The sequence below is a fragment of the Patella vulgata genome, chromosome 7, assembly GCF_932274485.2.
Source record: "Patella vulgata chromosome 7, xgPatVulg1.2, whole genome shotgun sequence".
In the NCBI taxonomy this organism is placed as follows: domain Eukaryota; kingdom Metazoa; phylum Mollusca; class Gastropoda; family Patellidae; genus Patella; species Patella vulgata.
Window position 1 is genome coordinate 22,770,972 of NC_065885.2, and position 21,244 is coordinate 22,792,215.

At 36.4% G+C, this 21,244-nt stretch overlaps 1 protein-coding gene across 1 annotated transcript in view; it reads left to right on the top strand.

Moving 5' to 3' along the window:
- Positions 1-21,244, top strand: part of LOC126828228 (5-aminolevulinate synthase, erythroid-specific, mitochondrial) — a 75,961-nt gene that overhangs the window by 21,623 nt on the left and 33,094 nt on the right. The gene's annotated exons all lie outside the window — the stretch shown is intronic.

The window sequence follows — 21,244 nt, forward strand, 5'->3', positions numbered from 1 at the left end:
CAGTATAAACGAAGATCTACAAATGACGAGGTAAATAATCTTTGGGTTATCAAGAGAACAAAATAGCTAAACTGGAAAATGATAGACCAACGACAGAGCAGATCAGTGAAAGGATTTCGCCTGTATATTCTGGACATGTCCAACGCTATTTTCCGAACGTCCAAAACTGTCTGACTAGGAATATGCCCAATCGGACATCAAGATATGGTGAATAATATTCAAAATTCCAAAATTAATATAGTGTACTGGGTGTATAACTACCACTGAACCCGATTATCGTTAATAATAGGCTGGGTTGATTAGGTAATTAAGCGATCAAAGTATTTATCGTGTTATACCGTCTATACACCTACCAGATTATCTTTTACGTCTTTCAAGATTCCATAGAGAAATTCTCATCAACAGTGACACTTTTCCGCGATCCCAATTGCCGAATGAAAATCGCTTACAAGGCAGTGCTTACGATGAAGCATAATCGTATTACGAAAACCCGTAATTTTATAGGAATATTTCTGGCATAAATTTGAATACCATACGGGAACTAAATATGAAAAATAGCGAGGTGTTCCTATTTTTATTACGCGAGGATTTGAGTATTTTGTTGACATTTTATAAAGAAGAAAACGATTCTTATTCAGGAAGTTCTGCATTCATTTGCTGCCGTATAAACGAAGACATGTAATTTTGCAGAAATATTAGGCCTACTATTGTGAATTTGATGCTAAAGCAGAATCGACAAGCTTTCATTCAATGTATTACGAAAATGAGTTATTTTGTAGGATTTTTATTGCCTACAGGATTTGAATATTTTATTGACACTTTTATACGCCCACATTGATAATTACTTAATGAGTTGTTACTCTAAATCCGATTTTAGTGTATTATAAATTTTTCATTATCTAAAGAAAGTAAAAATATGCGACAACTCTTGTTGACTGCCCGGACGATTTAGCTGCTGTGGGCGTATGTTTTGTTGCATGGCAACCTATCTTTGATTGTGGTATGAATCTGTCTGCTTAAAAAATGATAAGAGTTATGTCCCTTTATTTTCGGTAAAATGTCAGACAAGAAAAATTTTGAAATCTCATCACTGATGCAGATCCAAAAAACGTTCGACAAGATAGAGAAGATAGAAGATCGTCTTCTGTATACAGAATATCGTGGTCGAAAATACAATTTACTGTTCTATGGATTTGCTAAAAATGAGGGTGAAGAAATGTTGAACAAATAATAAGAGACTACTTATCAAGTGATCTCAGATTAGACAACTAGTACTTAAAGTAAATAATAATAGCTAACTCACAAAGAATCCCTAAAAATCTGACATCAAAAAAACGCAACAACCAATAGAGCGGAAGCCATTATTGGAAAGTTTGTCAATTTCTCTGATCGAAATCGTATCCTGTCAGAAAGCAGGTTGGGAAAGGCCCCTGAAAGGAAAAACAGTTCGGACAGACATTCCTACCGCTCTTAAACCTAAACGTGCTAGGTTAGCTACTGTCGCCTATAATTTTAGAACGAAAGAAAATGTTCAAACCAGAATACGTGATGCATACAATGACATTTGGCTAGCTAGAAGTGAGACCAAGTAAATCAGAACATTGGGAAAAATACTAAAACAACGTTATTTCTAGTCTTATTAAATTGAGATTGAGTCCAAGTAACTTCTATGTAATTTATTAACATTGATAATTCAACAAATATTTACACGTAAGAGAGGGACCGGATCCGTTCTAAATCATAGCTCACTCTCCTTTAACATACAGTTGTACAAAATATATAATAGACAATTATGACACATTGACAATTAAACAATAAAATATTGCTTCTAAGATGAAATCTTAAACAATGCTTTGGGGCACGATAACTTTGGTTGAGAACAATAAAACTCTGAATATAGATTCATAATATCATTACCTTGACTAAGTTTGATGGTGAGAATTTTCTGCTTAGGCTAAGGAGCAATAAGCAATTTGATTGGTCAAGACTTTGGAACATAACTACTCTGCTTTTAACTGAGGTAGAATATTTAAACTTGATATAGATGTTCATTAGGTGAATGTCTTGACTTGAGTTCAATGATTAACATTTCCAGCTGAAGATTAATTTCATTGGTCAATGCTTTGGGACGAGATAATCTTGATTCTATCTGATAGAGAGTGATGAAACTTAGTGTATAGTTTGATTGATTGATAGTTTTGAAAAAAATAAATCTGCGATTTATTAATATATGTCATCTTTTTACTTTGTGATTTCGGCAGGGGACATCAGCCTCACTGTTGGCTTGTTTAGCTGTAAAGGATGTTGGGGCTCTGCTGTTCTACTGGAACTGAATTGTTTTCATGAGGCTGAAAGTTGGACATTACAACTTCTCCGAACTAGCAGTAAAGCTTTTGCATGCGGTGAAGATGAGAAAAATGGTGTTTATATGCCACTTACATCTTATATAAAGCAAAAAAAGGAGAAAAATATCATATTAAGATTTAAACACAATCGCTTTAATATGATATTTATGATGGTCCAAGCCATTTATTTCCACAGATATTTTTAATTTCTTAGAGAAAGAACATGGATATACAAATACCTGGTTAAAAGCCGTTCATTTGGATGTAAAGGAAATTATGGAGGATAATTGAAGAAGCTGGAAATATACTAGATATAATATGAGTCCAGCATCAGAGTTGATCTGACTCAGAAATTCATGACTGTTGAATACTTGCCTTTTCAGAATACTTACCTTTTCACTGCTTAACAGCAAAAGAAGAAGTGGATAAAACAGTTTCTGCATCATTTCCATCATTCTTTTTGGCACTTTAGGAATTGCTTCTAAGGTTGGTACCTGAACATTTGCCAGGAGGTAAATTTCAGAACCCTTCCCAAAGCTTCAAGAAACAGCCTCCGCCACAAAGCACAACTAGTGAAAACAACCTTAGACATTGGTTCAAGGACAGATGTTTCTGCCTTTGGTGTGCCATTGTTGGTCAATAAAAGGATTGCACACAGGTTTTCAGACAGACAGGAATATGATGGGTATGTCATAAATGTTGTTCCAGGATTCCCCCATTGGTACAACATGAAATATACTAATGATGATGCCATAATACTCATACAGTTGGATGAGGACTATAAGAAGGGTGACTTTAAACTGAGTAATGGCCCTTGATCACTTTGAAAAATCTTGTGGAGGCTGTGGACACAGTGTTTAAGATCATGATGCCAAGAATCCAATTGATTTTCAATGATTTATGATAATTACTGCCAGAGTTATGGCCCTTGATCACTTTGAAATATCTTGTGAACGCTCTAGAGGCTAAAGTCAATATCAGTTTGACTTTAAATTTATACACAGTATTTAAGGTCATGGGATGGAGAATTCTATTGATTTTTAACGCTTTCCGATAATTACTGCCAGAGACCAAAGTTATCATCCGATTTAGTTTAGATTGATACAAAGAGTTTAAGATTTTAGACGAACAAGTATATTGATTTTCAGTGAACAGCTAAATCCATGATATTAAATGTTTCGTAAACATTAGCATGGGGCCGAAATAAAAACCAAACAAATTCTAATGATTTTCTTATAATTACTTAATGAGTTGTTACTCTTAATCAGATTTTAGTGTATTATAAATGTTTCATTACCGACATTAGAAAAAATATGGTTGTTAACTGCTCAGAGACTTAGCTGCAGTGGGCGTATGTTTTGTTGCCTTGCAACCTATCTTTTGGCTCAGTTTAGATGATTTTCCAACATAACATCACAATTATATGATTTATCACGGGTCAGTATTTTTGTCATTCGTGTGGTTGGAGTCAAACTGAAGCAGGAGTACTGGTAATCTCGATCAATAGGGATATTAATCCTTAAGAAATGGCTTAGTGATAAAAAGTATCGCCACGTTAGGCAGTCCTTAAAGAACAGCAGTTTAGCAAGGAGTTTGTTTGCATTTCACAACGGTAAGCCAACTTTCCTCATTTATTACCATGATCTCTAAATAATATATCTTACCCTCTTGATTCAGACAGTGATAAAATTTCATTTCGAAGGAAGCAAGCAAAATTTTTCTGTTTGACTTTGAACATGGAATCCAGTATTTTTGCAGTAAGACTGGGTGTCTATACTTTCCATAATATACCAAAATTGACATATCTTTATGGGAAATAACTACCCGATAATACCTTTGTGGGCAGGTATCTTTCAGTACATAATCTGGTAGACAGCTGAGCATGTTTTTGGAATTGTTGTTGAGTTAGTTGTATTTTACGTCCGCTTCCACCGAGGTGATATCGCAGTTTTTGGAAACTCAATTGGCACAGATAAATGGGACATTGAACCCAATTTAATTTAAATAATACAGGTGTCAAGTTGACTGATGTCCATTAAAAATATGATTTAGTATTTCTACAGCTTTTATGTTCCACAATTTATGTTATGTCATCATGAATAGAAGCTAAATATATATCTCTTTTTTTTTCAGAAACAGAAGACAAACCTGTTACACAGAGAAACACATTGCAACTGTCAAAATCCAACATGCAAACAGTCATAATATTATGATCCCAATTTGTTTGTGGACACCCTATAGCTATTACAATTTTTATCCGATTTTGACGAAACTTGAAATATAGGTCTCGGTTCCTTTTGAAATGTATCAGATTGTATTTGCAGGTATTCAGAATGAATTAGATGATAACTCTAACTCCAGAGCATTTACAATATTTTTCAAATTGAACATTGTCATCTAACAACTCTGAAAGTAATTCTCGGAAATCGTCTCATGAATCTAAACACTCTGTATAAATTGCGAGTCAGTTGGATAGTCAGTTGGATGACTGTCTCTAGAGCTAACGAATAGAGGTGACAATAATATACTAGGATAGGTATTTTATATACATACGGTTACAATGTAACCATTACATAATTAATTGTTTTATCTATATTTAATGCCTTATAGATTTGGAAAGTTTTAGAATTTTTGTCCCCCACCATTCAAAGAAAGCAGGTGACTATTAAAATGGGTCTGTCCGTCACACTTTTTGGGACAAAATAACTATCCTTCTAATTGAGCTAGAATGTTCAAACTTGGTGTAGATGTTTATTAGGTGAATGCCTTGATCGAGTTCAAAGATAAGCATTTTCTGCTTGAGATAAATAGAGATAAGCAATTGATTGGTTGATGCTTTGGGACACGATAACTTTAGTTCTAATTAAGTGAGAGTGATGAAACTTGGTGTATAGTTTCATTACATTAATTCCTTGACTAAGTTCGATAATGAGCATTTTCTCCTCAGGGTAAGCAGAGCGATAAGCAATTTGATTGGTCGAGAGTTTGGAACACAATAACTCTCCTTCAAATTCAAGTAGAATGTTCAAACTTGGTGTAGGCGTTCATTAGGTAAATGCCTTGATGGAGTTCAAAGATGAGCATTGTCTGCTTACAGTAAGCAGAGATAAGCAATTTGATTGGTTGATGCTTTGGGACATGATAACTTTGGTCCTAAGTAAGTGAGAGTGATGAAACTTGGTGTATAGTTTCATCACATCCGTGCCTTGACTAAGTTTGATAATGAGCATTTTCTGTTAAGGGTAAGCAGAGCGATAAGCAATTTGATTGGATCGAGACTTTGAAGCTAGACAACTTTGATTCTGATTAAGTGATAGTTGTGAAACTCCATGTATAGTTTCATTAAATCAATGCCTTAACAAAGTTCGATTTTATGCTGAGGCAGAATAGAAACTTCAGTCTGATTGGTCGAGAGTTTGGAACACAATAACTCTCCTTCTAATTGAGGTACAATATTTGTGTTGACCAAAATATTGTGGATGACACTGCTTGAGAGGGGTGGGACGATTTACCCAATACTACCCAATACCACCCAATATCACCCCATACTACCCAATACTACAACATAATGATGCTAAATGGGCATATTACTTAATTTTTTTCAAAAATAGTGAGTTACATCGCAGGAAATGTAATTCAAATGCGATTACTGATGTCTGGCTGTTCCATTAAGTAAATATGCAATAACTTAATAGTTGACATCAAAAAAATAAATATAACTAGAATTGCGCGCAATGCTGAAGGCTTTCACGGTCGCAAAGGCGTCACACGATCACCAGATATATGACAAAAGACTATCCCCACCACTCCCCCCACCCCCCCCAAAAAACACACTCTAGCATAACTCAGATATTGACCCCTAAACATGCTCCAACTCATAAAAATACGCCGTTTTCAATTTTCGATCTCTTTTTTCGGCTACCCATGACAATTAGAAAAATTGTACAAGGGTTTCACACAATACACTACCCAGTAGAATCTCGATTGAGCAAGTTTGAAAAAAATCATTGGCAGATTTTCCGAGAAACATGGGTTTAAACTTGATCGAAATCGTAAATAATCTTACTTTTCAAAGTCCCATAAATTTTCTAGTTGGCAATAAAATCTTGTTGCTATAGCACCATCTCGTAGATAATTCGTGTGGCTATCATACGACATAATACTTTAAGTACTCGGTAAACAACCAATTGATACATCGCATTTGGCGCACAGGCACCCATTTTTCAGAATTTTGTCAAATTTTGAATACCTTTCTTGACCACTTCCGTTGATTAGAGGATTTTCATTTATAGTTCATGGACTGGTTTGGCTTCAGAGTCCCGACGTTTCAGAAATATCGTAGGTGTCGTAGGTGTTCGTACCTTTCTAACCAGGGTAATTATGTAACTGTTAAATTAAACAACGGATAACTCCTACCTCCTAAAATGATTTATATAACTAGTAAATAATTATTATTATCTAATGATTGTTGTTTTGTGACATATATAGTGTAACCAATATATACATTGTACTTTTATAATCAATATGATACTGTGCATTAGTCGTGTTTCTGTTCTTATGATTTGAATTTCTTCATACAATATTTGTAAATCGCCAGTAGGAATAAATGTCTCTTATATAGATACATTATGCTGGATGGAAATTACACGGTAGGCTAGCCTTGGGGACTGTTTGTAAATCGCCAGTAGGAATAAATGTTTCTTATATAGATTCATTATGCTGGCTGGAATTTGCACGGTAGGCTAGCCTTTGGGACTGCGCTGTATCATACGGTCTGTCATTGAGTCAACTGGCCGGGTTTCGATTCCCCGGTTGTACGTGACAAGGAGTAGGGTCGACTGTCCAACCTCGTGGGTTTTCTCCGACTCCTCCGGTTTCCTCCCACTGCTAATGACCCCTACGCGCAAGCGAATTATTGAAATAAAAAATAACAAACCATATGTTAGTCCCGAAATGACCTCTAAACATGCTCGTACAGCGGCGCTAGTCTTCTTTTACATAGAATTCCAACCGCCAAGGGATCTTTTATGGTCACACCAATGTGTACACGGGACTTCGGAATCGCGTTCATGTCAGCTGCTCAAATATGTAACTGGTTCAAAAATTGATTGAATATTCAATGAAATATCGCCAATTTTCTGGTTTCGTGCACATGAAAGATTTGACGTCACTAATAAAAATTTAATATTAATTACAAATAGAGTCCATGCTCAAACAACGTCATGCCTTTTATCACAGGTGCAATATTCGATACTACTGTACGATACTACTGCAAACGATTAATAAATTGGACTTTCTTATAAACAGCGCGAGCCGTCGATTTCTGTCCATAAGATTACCGGTATAAGATAATTTTGACAAAGAAGCAACAATATTAATTCAAAGGCTAATTATTACACACAAAAATCAACTATTTATGTTACAGGGTCACTAAACCCATATTTTGGAAAGAAGAAAACACTCATAGTTGAAATAATTTCAGTTCAAATATCATCACTGATAAAATCACTCTTGAATAGACTCTATACGTTGACAAAACGTACAGATTGTATCCACCCTATGTTTTGCTTAACAATGAAAGCTGCCGTTTTCAATATTCGATCCCTCTGTTCTCCTACTCCTGATATTTGGGACTGTTGTACAATCGTTTTATGTATACACTACCGATAGGCCTCTCTGTAGAAGAAGTTCCAAAAAAGAATTATGTTGACTTTTCGAGAAATAGGCCTCTAAAAATACTCCAAATCGTACAAATACGACGTTTTCGATTTTCGATCTCTTTTTTCGGCTACCCCTGACATTTCAAAAAATGATACAGTGGTTTCACAAAACAGAGTACCCATTAGCCTCTCGATTAAGAAAGTTTTTAAAAAATCGTTGGGGGCGTTTCCGAGAAACATGCGTCCAAAGTTGCTCGAAATTGTAAAAAACGTTACTTTTCAAAGTCACATAACTTTTTCAATTTTTGATAGAAACATGCCGCTGTAGTACCATCCGATAGACAATTCAATTGGCTATTAAACGATATAAAACTTTAACTAATCGACAAGAACACAGTTGATACATCGCATTTTCCGCACAGGCACCCATTTTTCACAATTTTGTCAAAGTTTGGATACCTGTCTTGACTACTTCCGGTGATTAGAGGATTTTCATTTATAGTTCATGACCTGGTTTGATCCTTCGACTTCATATTCCAGAAGTTTCAGAAAAATCGTTGGAGCCGTTTTAAAAAAATAAGAACTCTACGATTTGACCAAAATGCGAAAAAAAGTGAAAAATCAAAGTCAACATTTCAGAACAAAACTCATATTGTTGGAATCGGATTGACGTCAGCTATCCAAAAATATAACTGAAATTTCAAAATTCCCAAAAATAAAAATTTTAGGAAATTTTGAAAATTTTCCATTTTTCACCAAAAAAATTAGAGCGATAAAGTTTCTAATTTCCACAGTTTTGAACTGCTATCTGCTCAGAAATGTCTCCAGCTATCCAAAAATGTACTTATCTCAAAAATCGAGTGAGAATTTGCGCACAAATTTCTTTTTACATGTAAGCACTAACTACTACCCACTTTCATGAGAGAAAATCAAACTTCAGACCTCTATCTCTTATAGTAGCTGAGAAATAGGCAAAACGAAAAAAAAAAAAATAATATTAATCTTAGTAATAACAATAGTCTTTCACCGAAGGTGAAAGCCTAATAATAATCTTAGTAATCGGATCGTAACTTCCTGAATTATGGCCCCAGATTGTACGAAAAATCGTGTTTTAAGCTTGTCCATCTAGAGGTCACAATTATTATTCAATTTAAAAAAACGTTTGAATATATCACCGTTACACCGTAATGTTTGTTCAGTTGGAATTTTGTGAAAATCAGACCAAAACTGACAGACAAAATGGCCGCCCCTCGTACGCAAATAGTGTAAACATCTGGTAAATCAAAGTTGTGGACCCTCTAGAGGCCACAATTTTGATCCGATTTTGATGAAACTTGAAATGCAAGTTTATAACCCAAAGATCTTGTTTCTTTCAATATTCGCGCACATCAGATCGTAACTTCCTGAATTATGGCCCCTGATTGTACGCAAAATCGCATTTTTAGCTTGTGGTCCCTCTAGAGGTCACAACTCACAATTATTATTCGATTTAAAAAACCTTTGAATATATCACCGTTACACCGTAATGTTTGTTCAGTTTGAATTTTGTGAAAATCGGGCCAAAATTGCTGGACAAAATGGCCGCCCCACGTACGCAAATAGTGTAAACATCTGGTAAATCAAGGTTGTGGACTCTCTAGAGCCCTCAGTAGAGGTCAGAATTTTTCGATGAAACTTGCAATACATGTTTATAACCCAAAGATATTGGTTCCTTTTGATATTCGCGCATATCGGATTGTAACTTCCTGAATTATGACCCTTGATTGAACAAAAAGTCACGTTTTTAGCTTGTGGTCCCTGTAGAGATCACAATTTTTATACGCCCACATTGAAATGTGGACGCTCTAGAGGCTAAAGTTAATATCCGATTGACTTTAAATTGATACAGAGTGTTTGAGGTCATGAGACGAAGAATCATATTGATTTACAACGATTTCCAATAATTACTGCCAAAGTTATGGCCCTTGATCACTTTTAAAAACCTTGTGACCCTCTAGAAGCTAAAGTTATCATCCACAGTGTGTAAGGTCTTGAGACAAACAAGTATATTGATTTTCAATGAATTTTTATGACTTGAACAGCTAAATCCATGATGTTAAAAGTTTCCTATACTAAACGTTAGCATGGGGCAAAACTTTATAAAAACCAAACAAATTCTAATGGTTTTCTGATAATTACTTAATGAGTTGTTACTCCTAATCAGATTTTAATGTATTATAAATGTTTCATTACCGAAAAAAGTAAAAATATGTGACGACTCTTGTTGACTGCCCGGACGAGTTAGCTGCTGTGGGCGTATGTTTCGTTGCCTGGCAACCTATCTTTATCCAATTTAAAAAAAAAATGTGAATATATCACCATTATACACTAAGATCTTGGTTCCTTTTGATAATAGCAGATACCCGAACTTAACTTCCAGGATTATGGCCCCTGATTGTTCGAAAAATCGCATTTTTAGCTTGTGGATTCTCTAGAGGTTGCAATTTTTTTCCGATTTAAAAACCTTTTAAATTCATCACCATTCCACTATAATGAAGGTTGAATTCGTATATCGGGAAAATCGAAATGAAACTGCTTGACAAAATGGGCGCTCTTTGTACGCAAATTGTGTAGAAGTGTGTAATACGAAGGTTGTGGACCTCTAGAGGTCACAATTTTTATCCAATTTTGATGAAACTTAAAACATACCTTTATATCCCAAAGATCTCTGTAACATTTGGATATTTGCACACCCAATTTGGTAAAATGTCTACATAAACATAAGGCAACAAATCCATGAAAAAATTATGAGCGAAATCGATAACGATGGGTTCCCCCTGCTGGTCGAATTGACGTAATTATTTCATAAAATACTGATCATAAAAACCTATTTTTGTATCTCTTCTGTTAGCAAATTGGGTGAAACACTTTATCCCTGATATTATTTTCAAATTTGTTGTACCAGTACATGGACCTTATAATATGGTTGTAGATTCGCCCACATCTGAAATCATAGCCATAACCATTTCATTCAGCCACTCTGCTGCCTTGGGCCTAAATTTGTCCTATCTGAATGTATTCAAGACTTGTTAACTTTCAACTTAATTGATTACACGAGGGCTGCCATGTTTATATTGTGAAGTGCCCCATTGGTCGAAATGATGTCACGTGACCATTTTAGTCAACAAGGAACCTCTCAAAACACTAAATTTTGTTTGATTAGGTGGAGATATGGAAGCGCGTAATGTAAAAGCAGATTTTATCAAAACTGCAGGTTATTTCTCTAAGAACTTTAATTAGGGTGCCCCACCATAAATAAATATCTCCAAATATCTTGACAATTACACGACAATATTTATATATACACCAAGCCTTAAATCAGTTTCAAACATTTATAGTCACTAAATAAACGTTTATGCTGTACTTAATAAGCTATGACCATTTAATCATCCATAAATAATACACTGAAAGATGGTTACAAGTGTTGGCCATAACATCCGGGCATATGTGAGTAAAAAATAGGTTACGTGCCCTTGTTTTGGAAGTTGTCTCGCTTAACCAGTCTACCGACCATTGTACGTTTGATTGACAGGCCGGGACAATCAAGACTACTTTTTTTTATAAAACATAGCAGAAAGCTGGAACAAGAAATTGAATTTAAAAACATGCACGTTGGGCAACTCAACAATTGTTTTAAGAACCTTGTAAAAGTAAAATGAAACTACTGCTAGTATCATATGTCCTTGCCCAACGCAAGTATTTCAGAGATATTATGTGTACTAAACCAAAAGATGCCACTCCTAATGGTACAGTTAATGATAAAGCAATTTAAAAAATAAAACAAACGTAATTTCTAAAGCTGCTGTAATAACCAAAAAGCTAAATATTACTGCTATTCAGAATCGTCAACAATAGATCTTCAGGGGCGGATCTAGGAATTTTGATAAAGGGGGGTGCCGCAAAATGAGGGCACTGACCGCGGAGACGGGGCACGTCGCTGAGAGGGGATTTTGGGGGGGGGGGGGGCCAAGAAAATTATCCGTCATTTCCTTGCATCTGTAGCCATTCCAAGAGCTATTTGGCTGATATTTTCGTCTAAGTAAACGTTCGGAAATCGTTGAAAAAGAGCCTTAAAATCGAGCAAAAAAAAGCCAGTTGAACATGCAGCTCGAAAATTGTCAAGGGCGAGCGAGGCATTATGATGGGAAAAAAGACGAATCTATTCCCTAGCCACTTCACTATTTAAGCCTTGTAACTTGTACTTTCCACACATGAAACAATGCTACATCAAGTTGCACTCATGCGCGTCGGTGATAGACATGAGTGTATACGCCGCCGATTCCACAAGATGGCTGTCTATAATCACTCTATAGGATTAGGGCACCGTCAGTTAAACAACAAGAATTCGTTTGAAAGTGGAAGCATTAATTAGACCAGACTGTTGTGTTTGAATTGATGGTTTGAGTCATTTGAGATCCCTGCAACGGGTTGGGAACGGACATATTTGGGTCTGAGAAAAGGCACTTTCAGCAGTAAAAAAGGGCACTGTCGAAAATTAGCGCCCCCCCCCCCCCTTGAATCCGCCTCTGATCTTTTACGTCTGTAATAGTTGATGGATGTGTAGAGAATTGCACGTGCGATGGCTATTTATAGTATCATAGACTCTACGGCTGAGTATTATTTTACTGCGTAGCAAGCGAGAAATCACTTCGGATCAAGCCACTTTACGGAAAATTTTGGGTGCACGGGTCACCCTACTTTAATTTTTGGAATGAGAATGCTATAATTATCACATTCTTTCACTAAAATGTTAAATTGCTTTTTGATGGAGCAAAGGTGGCAAGATATTTGATGTCAGCTACTGGCCTAATTGATTTGCAATGATTTTTGATAACTGAATTGAACAGCTAAAACTTTGATTTAATGTTTTGTATACTAAACATTAGCATGGGGCAGAACTAGAAGCCAAACAATTTCTAATGATTTTCTTATTACTTAATGAGTTGTTACCTTTAATCTACTTATTTAAGAAGAATATTACATTACATTTATTTCAATGAAAAACTGAGTGCGATTCTTGCACTACGAATCCTCTGCAAATTATTGTATTTTGAAAGTTTAATCTTTAATATGAATACCAGGCTAAAAATGGTTCAATTACACAAATCTATGCAGTACCATATATAACAAGACAGTCGCAATCTTTTTTGCCGTGAACCAAATTGATTGGCCAGTATTTGTCGTCAGTGATTAGCATGATGTGACATTAGTGATTTCTGAAAAACAAATTTGTCTGAACTTAATGTACATAAATGTAGAAAACAGAATGTGACATATGCAATAATTAACAATGGCTTTTTGACAAAACATTGCTTATGAGGCTTAGGCTACTTACATCAAATTCAGTTTGCACAATCAACATCGCTTAAGGCTCCTTCTACATGTACATGTTTACAAATGACTGGATGTACAATATATTGTTAGGCTACTTACAGAAACATTTATTCTCATTTAACTCTGAAATAAAACAACTTTCATAACAAAAATAAACATTACATATTCTAGTAAATGGAAACTTTTTACCAAGGGAAATAACTCTACTTATTCTAATTGATTTACATGTTTGCATGTCATGTTTTCGTGACTTAAAGGGTAACCATACGTATGTTGAATCTACAGATGATTGTTGTACCAAGCTTTGTAATGTTATTTGTGATTAAAGGGGGGGGGCATAGGTAACTCCACTTGAGATTGTTTTACTTATAATCAAGGAATTGAATAAGTTTGGTGCTTTATATTTTCTTTTGCACCTGCATGTGCGTGCTTGTAAAGGCAGTTGTATAATCTTGTATTCAAAGTGAAAACTGCATGATGATTGGTCCACTGCATCTTGAATGTTCTTGTGTAGTGTTCCAAAATACAGTGAACTTAAAGCAGGTTCATGAATTAAATATGGAAAAATTTTAGCGGGTTTACCTATTTGTCATTATTTTTTGTGGTAATCATATATGTATTAATTACCCTGGTGGATAGATCTATAGACGTTTGAGTACAGGAAATATGGTTGGGTTTGTGCAATTAGCAGATCATTGCTAAAAAAATACAGTGGGCAAGTATAATAGTGGTGGGAAGCACAATTTATATAGTGGAAAGATTGCAGATTTTTTTTCCGAAAAAGATACAATAACATATAGAACGAAAAGGTTCTGGGAAATATACAAAGAAGCAATAATTATATATTTATATACATAGCGAGCAGATCGCAGAAAAGTTTTAATAGGCAGATGAAATAATATATAGAATGATCATTCTGGGAAGTGTATTGGGAAGCAAGAATTAACTAGTGGGTAGGTCTTGGCAAAAATATACTGGGTCCAAAGGAAGGTATACATTTCGAAGGTTTCAGAAAATGTAGTATTATATACTGGGCAGATGATAGATAGTCAGAATCATATTACTACCATGAAAAACTGACCAATCCATGGGTTCCATGTTCGCTGTACATGCCGGCCAGGACCGAGGTCATTTTGCACGCCGGAAAAGTAATATATTTTGTGCTAAATCATAAAATCCCTGACACGACGAAATTCTGTGCGTGTCGTGATGTAAACTTTTGGGTATAATAAAATTAACAGTGTTATAACTTGATAACTGGAGTTAATCATGTGAATGTTATATATATATATATATATATATATACTATTCAAAAAAAGTAGGGGATATTTGATTTTTAAGTGTTATTAAAGTCACCTAATGAAACTGACGAAGAAACAAATGACAAAATGAAATGAAGTTCACATTCATCGATTTATTCCAAATGATCGTTAGACTAAGTAAGGCACAGACTGACCATTATAAGGGTAAAATGATACCCGGGGTCAAACAGTAACGGGTAAATCCTCCTCTGTTTGCCAAACAAGCATTGATCCGACGTGGCATACTCCTAATGAGACGTCTAAGGTCATTTTGGTCCAGATTGTCCCATTCCTGTTGCAACGCAGCAGCAAGTTCTTGGACATTGGCAGGACGTGGTTGACGTTGACGTAACCTCTGTCCAAGCATGTCCCAGACATGCTCGATTGGGGAGAGGTCGGGACTCAGTGCTGGCCAAGGTAATGTGGTGATGTTCTGTTGTTGGAGGTAACCTGTAACGATCCTGGCCCTGTGACATCTTGCGTTGTCATCCTGGAAGATGAAACGGCAGCCATGACGTCGTGCGAACGGCACAACATGGACTGCCAAGATGTTGTCCCGGTAGTACTGGCCTGTAACACGCCCTGCAACAACATGTAAAGCCATTCTTCCAGCAACAGTGATGCCTCCCCACACCATAACAGAACCACCCCCAAATCGATCATGTCTCATGACGTTAACGTCTTGGAAGCGCTCGTTTCGACGACGCCACACCCTCCTACGTCTGTCCAAAAAATCAACAGTGAACCTTGACTCATCTGAAAACATCACATTGCTCCAGCGTCGATTATCCCAGTGTTGACGATCCCTACACCAACGACGTCTTGCCTGAATGTGATGATCTCTCAAACAAGGGATCACGCGAGGACGTTGGGCGCTAAGGTGACCCCTATGCAGTCGATTCCGAATCGTCTGGCCACTCACTCTCACACCAGTGTCTGTTTGAAGACGAGCGCTGATCTGATTTGCTGTGATGACACGATTTCTCAAGGCCAAGGTACGGATAAATCGATCCTGGGCTTGAGTTGTCGCCCTGGTCGACCTGAGCGTGGTCTGTCCTGTACAGATTGTGTATCACGGTATCTGGACCATAGCCTGCTTATGACAGACTGAGAAACATTCATCGTCCGCGCCACAACCGCCTGTGTTGTGCCGATCTGTAGCATGCCAAGGGCACGTAACCTTTCATTTTGGGTAAGCCGACGCATATCAAAATTTGTTTTCTGGTCACTAAAACAATTAAACTGATGTTTCCACCCTGGAATTCAATGCCACAATGACTGTAACATTCAAAGTCAGAGTCGTGCAAATCTTGGGTTGGACCCCCATGATGATCCCAAGCATCACCTGCATTCCATGCGGTAGCTATTGGTGCGTTTGGGCGTCACATGTAACTGGAAATGTTTTTTTCTGTTAGGTTCTATAGTGACTTTTTTCGTAGTCATTTGCATATTTTAGTATTATGCCCCCAAAATCAAATATCCCCTACTTTTTTTGAATAGTATATATATATCAAAAATGATAGCATTCTTTACATCATTTCAAAATGTTGAAATTCCAAACCGCTCAGAATAACAAAAGAAAGCGAGATGAAGACAGTTCTGCTCCAAAAACCAAAGTCTGTCGTAAAACACTAAATGGTCACAAACATTCCAGTGGTTAAGATATGATATTCCCACACAAAAGATGTGTTGTCAGGTGTGTTTTTAATCTTTTATTTAACAATTGATAGACATTATATATACTTTGCTTGACACAATGAAGTATTACGCTCGCTGCTATTTTGAAATATGTCCAAATATCTTTACATGTTATCAAGTGAAAATACTAGCACGATGTATTGTTTGAGCTCCCCAAATACCAATACGAGTTAAATTATTGATAAGTTTAAGAAGTATGTTAATTATTGTACATTTTTATGGCTTTGAATTATTTAAATGCGTTAATCATGTCACCTGTCACCATCCACAGTGACTAAAAGAGAGATTAAGTATATGCTAAATGCACTTTAGCTAGACTGACTCCCATATTATATAAGTTATGGTGTCATCCACCAACAATTAAAGGGTGTTCTAGTTTTAAAGAAGCAAAAAATATTGTACACGTATAGCATATTATGAGATTTTCTGACACATGACATAATTTGCAAGTGCAAGCAGTACTACATTAATTATTTCTTTTAAAGGATATTACTACCGCAAAAAGTTGTTTTAATATGAAAAATAAACATTAATATTAGAATATTTTTGGACCTGCAAAGTCATTCTGAATATTTTTACAGGGGAAAAATATACCAAAGCAACCTGAATTGACATTTATGCATATATTTTTTCCATGAGTGACGTCAGTGATGACATACGTTGTGAATTTCCCTATAGAAGGCTATAGTAACTGAGCACTGCATCACGTCATTTTGACTAACTGGAAGTATAAATATGGTCAATTGCGTTGCTTGGGGGGTACTGATAGCACTAACAATTAATCAGGAAGCATGTGTTATTTTCTTAAAATGCAAAAGAGTTTTGGACACAGCGATGTCAACGAGGCAAGAAGGGCTGGTCTCTATCAAAACAGACTTCTCTTTCTTTGTTTGGAGCATTTCGAATTATCTGCTTATGAATGTGATTTTAATAATATTATGTCAATCAAGATATAGCAGTTATGTTATCTTTCTATGTTAAAACTGTGCATAGTTCTGTGGTGAAAACTACACAGTTTCAAAATCTAGCAATATAATGACTGATGTAACCATAGCAATGAAATGTAAACAACACAGCTAGGTAGCCTATACTAATGTAAATTATAATATCCCCTTTTTGAAGCGTCTTCCGTGTCAGTAGTAGGTGTAGGCCTATGTGGATGATTTTGCAGTCGATCACAGATAGTCCTGGATGTAGGAAATCCGTCAGATCATTATTTATGGTCAGATTTATCTAGGTACATGAGACTGATAGAAATTTTTTTCAGCAACAGACCTCTATATGTAACCTCATTTTTCAATTGTTGCACAAACAAAGTAGGCTAGGGCATATAATACCGTATTACCCTATGGCTAGGGTAAACTTGTTTGAATTAATAGTTTTTCTCTGATATATTTTCACCGATGAAGCGTGAACATCAATAAATGAAGCAAAATGTTATCGAGAATCGAAGGACTGTATAAGACAATTACCGTAGGTACTCTCACCAAGGCCTAATTGTTCTTCTTCGCTAATTGGTAGAATGTTCCTAACCATAATTGTCACCGTTGTTGCTCGCATTTCTAATTGGCCCGTACTGATAGCCAACCCTAACTCTAGGGAAGAACATTCGGGGCGAAGTCCATGTCTGACAAGCTGTCACTTTCTGCCTATGCTATAACCCCCTTTACAGTTTGTTTTTTGTACGTCCACTGTCGCCCCTGTCTGTGTGTGTGTCTGTGTGTCGCCTACAGGCCACAATTCTTAAGTGATCATCTTGAAACTTTACATACTTATTCCTTATACCCTAAGGATGATCTCTGTTGTTTTTGGTGCATGCCCGACCCCCAGGGGCCGAGCCACGCCCATTTCTTGTATTTATTTGTCGTCTTCAGGTCGCATTTCTTAATGTATCATCTTGAAACTTTGCATACTTATTCTTTATACCCTAAGGAACATCCCTATCGTTTGGGGTGCATGCCCAATCCCAGGGGCAAAGCCACGCCCATTTTCTTTTTGTATGTTTGTGTGTCGCCTACAGGCCACAATTCGTAATCAATCGTTGTGAAAATTTTTCATATGAATTCCTTATACCCTAAGGATGAACCCTATTGTTTTTGGTGCATGCCCGACCCCCAGGGGCAGAGCCACACCCATTTCTTGTATTTGTTTCTTTATCGTCTACATGCCGCATTTTTGGGGGATCACGTGGCTAAGTGGGTAAGACGCTGGCTCGCTAGCCTGGAGGTCGGGTGTTCGACCCCTGCATTTGCAGAGAAAGTTCATCCAGATTTTCCGGCGTGGTTTCCCCTTGTCAGTGATGCAGGATGGGTGGCCTGACAAGGACAGCTGTCTAGTCGTTCGGATGGGACAAAAAAACGAGGTCCCGTGTACACATTGGCGTGCACGTAAAAGATCCCTTGGCAGTTGGAATTTGATATAAGAGTAGGCCGTAGTGCTGCTGCCTGGGCAAAATTTCCCTCATAGCACACTGTATGGCGTATGCCCGTCTTTATTAGCCCAGGCTAGGAGCAGAACAGTAAGACGTTAAACCCCATTTGATTTCATTTCATTTCTTAACATATCATCTTGAAACTTTGCATACTTATTCTTTGTAGCCTAAGGAACATCCCTATCGTTTGTGGTGCATGCATAACCCCTAGGGGCAGAGCCACATCCATTTTGACACATTTGGGACTGAATACTTTTTAGGAAAATTCATAAAAAAAATTGATATTACAGGCCTAAAATTATTGGCAAAATCCTAAAGATATTTCCATGTCAAATAAGCATTATTTATGTTCCCCGCCTTTCGAAGAAAGCAGGGAACTATTAAAATGGGTTCGTCCGTTCGTCTGTCTGTCTGTCTATCTGTCTGTCCGTCAATACCTTGACTAAGTTCGATAATGAACATTTTCTGCTCAGAGTAAGCAGAGCGATAAGCAATTTGATTGGCCGAGACGTTGGAACACAATAACTCTCCTTCTAATTGAGCTTGAATGTTCAAACTTGGTGTAGGTGTTTATTAGGTCAGTGCCTTGATGGAGTGTGAAGATGAGCATTTTCTGCTTAGGGTAAGCAGAGATAAGCAATTTGATTGGTTGATGCTTTCGGACATGATAACTTTAGTTCTAATTAAGTGAGAGTGATGAAACTTGGTGTATAGTTTCATTACATCAATACCTTGACTAAGTTTGATGATGAGAATTTTCTGTTAGGCTAAGGAGCAATAAGCATTTTGATTGGTAAAGACTTTGGAACATAACAACTCTTCTTCTAATTGAGGTAGATGTTCGTCTTGACTTAGTTCAATGATTAACATATCAAGCTAAAGCTATAAGCAGAGATAAGCAATTTCCTTGGTCGATGCTTTGGGACAAGATAACTTTGATTCTATCTTATAGAGAGTGATGAAACTTAGTGTATAGTTTATAATCAGTTTGATTGCTTGATACTTTTAAAAAAAATAGATGTGCGATTAATTAATTAATATGTGTCATCTATTTATTTGGGGATTTCAGCGGGGGACATCAGCCTCACTGTTGGCTTGTTCTTTTCTAATATTGATTTGTACGTTTGTATTATTGTCCCCCGCCTTTCAAAGAAGGCAGGGGACTGTTAAAATGAGTCCGTCCGTCTGTCTGTCTGTCTGTCTATATCTCGGCACACATTTTGGGAACACAATAACTTTCCTTCTAATTGAGCTAGATTGTTCTAACTTGGTGTAGGTGTTTATATGGTGAATGCTTTGATGGAGTTCGAAGATGAATATTTCTGCTTAGGGTAAGCAGAGGTAAGCAATTTGATTGCTTGATGTTTTGGGACACAATAACTTTAGTTCTAATTAAATGACAGTGTATACTTTCATTACATCAATACCTTGACTAAGTTCGATAAAGAGAATTTTCTGCTAAGACTTTGGAGCATAATAACTCTGCTTTTAATTGAGGTAGAATGATTAAACTTGATGTACCTGTTCATTAGGTGTATTGGTCAATGCTTTGGGATAAGATAACTTTGATTCCAACTGATGGAGAGTGATGAAACGTAGTGTATAGTTTCACTACCAGGGACTTTGATCGTGAACATTTTATGCTTAGACTAAGTATAGATAATCAGTTTAATTGCTCAATACTTTTGAAAAAGATAAATGTGCAATTAATCAATATGTGTCATCTATTTATTTATGGATTTTTGAGGGGGACATCAGCCTCATTGTTGGGTCAGCCTCATGGTGATTATAAATTACCATGGTCCTGCAGGTAACAGCTGATAATTCTAACATAACATGTAGATAGCAAAATATTCTTCTTCATGATTCAGGAATGTAAAGAAAAAAACATATAAAAACTAAACCTTGAACACTCAGACAACAGAATTACCCCATGTTTAGCCATTACATAACTCCATCAATAAACACTGTCAAGGTCACAGGGAAAGCTCCTCATAAAACACATAATTTGGGAAGTCCCCTCATTATACTATCTACAAATATTTTATTTGATTATAACAACTAGTCTAGTTGACCAGTTTCCATCAATTACCTAGATGAGAAATTGTGTTGCATAACATGTGAGTAAACCAGTAGTACTGCCTTGCCGTCAGAATAATGAAAATTAAAAGATGATATTACCAGCTCACCCTAGTTGAAAAGGGGTAAGCTTGGTGTGGATCCTCCCTCTATGTTTGTGTGTCTAAATGACCAGCAGAATGAATCAAAATTCAAAGTGAAAAAAATTCTGATAGCAGTAAATACAATTTAATCATTCTAAGGACAGCTTACGGACCAAAATTTCAAAATAACACATTATCTGAACATCTTATGTTGAATTGAAATAGTTTTATAAACCATTTGTCATATTATGTAAAAGTTGATATTTTTGGGGGT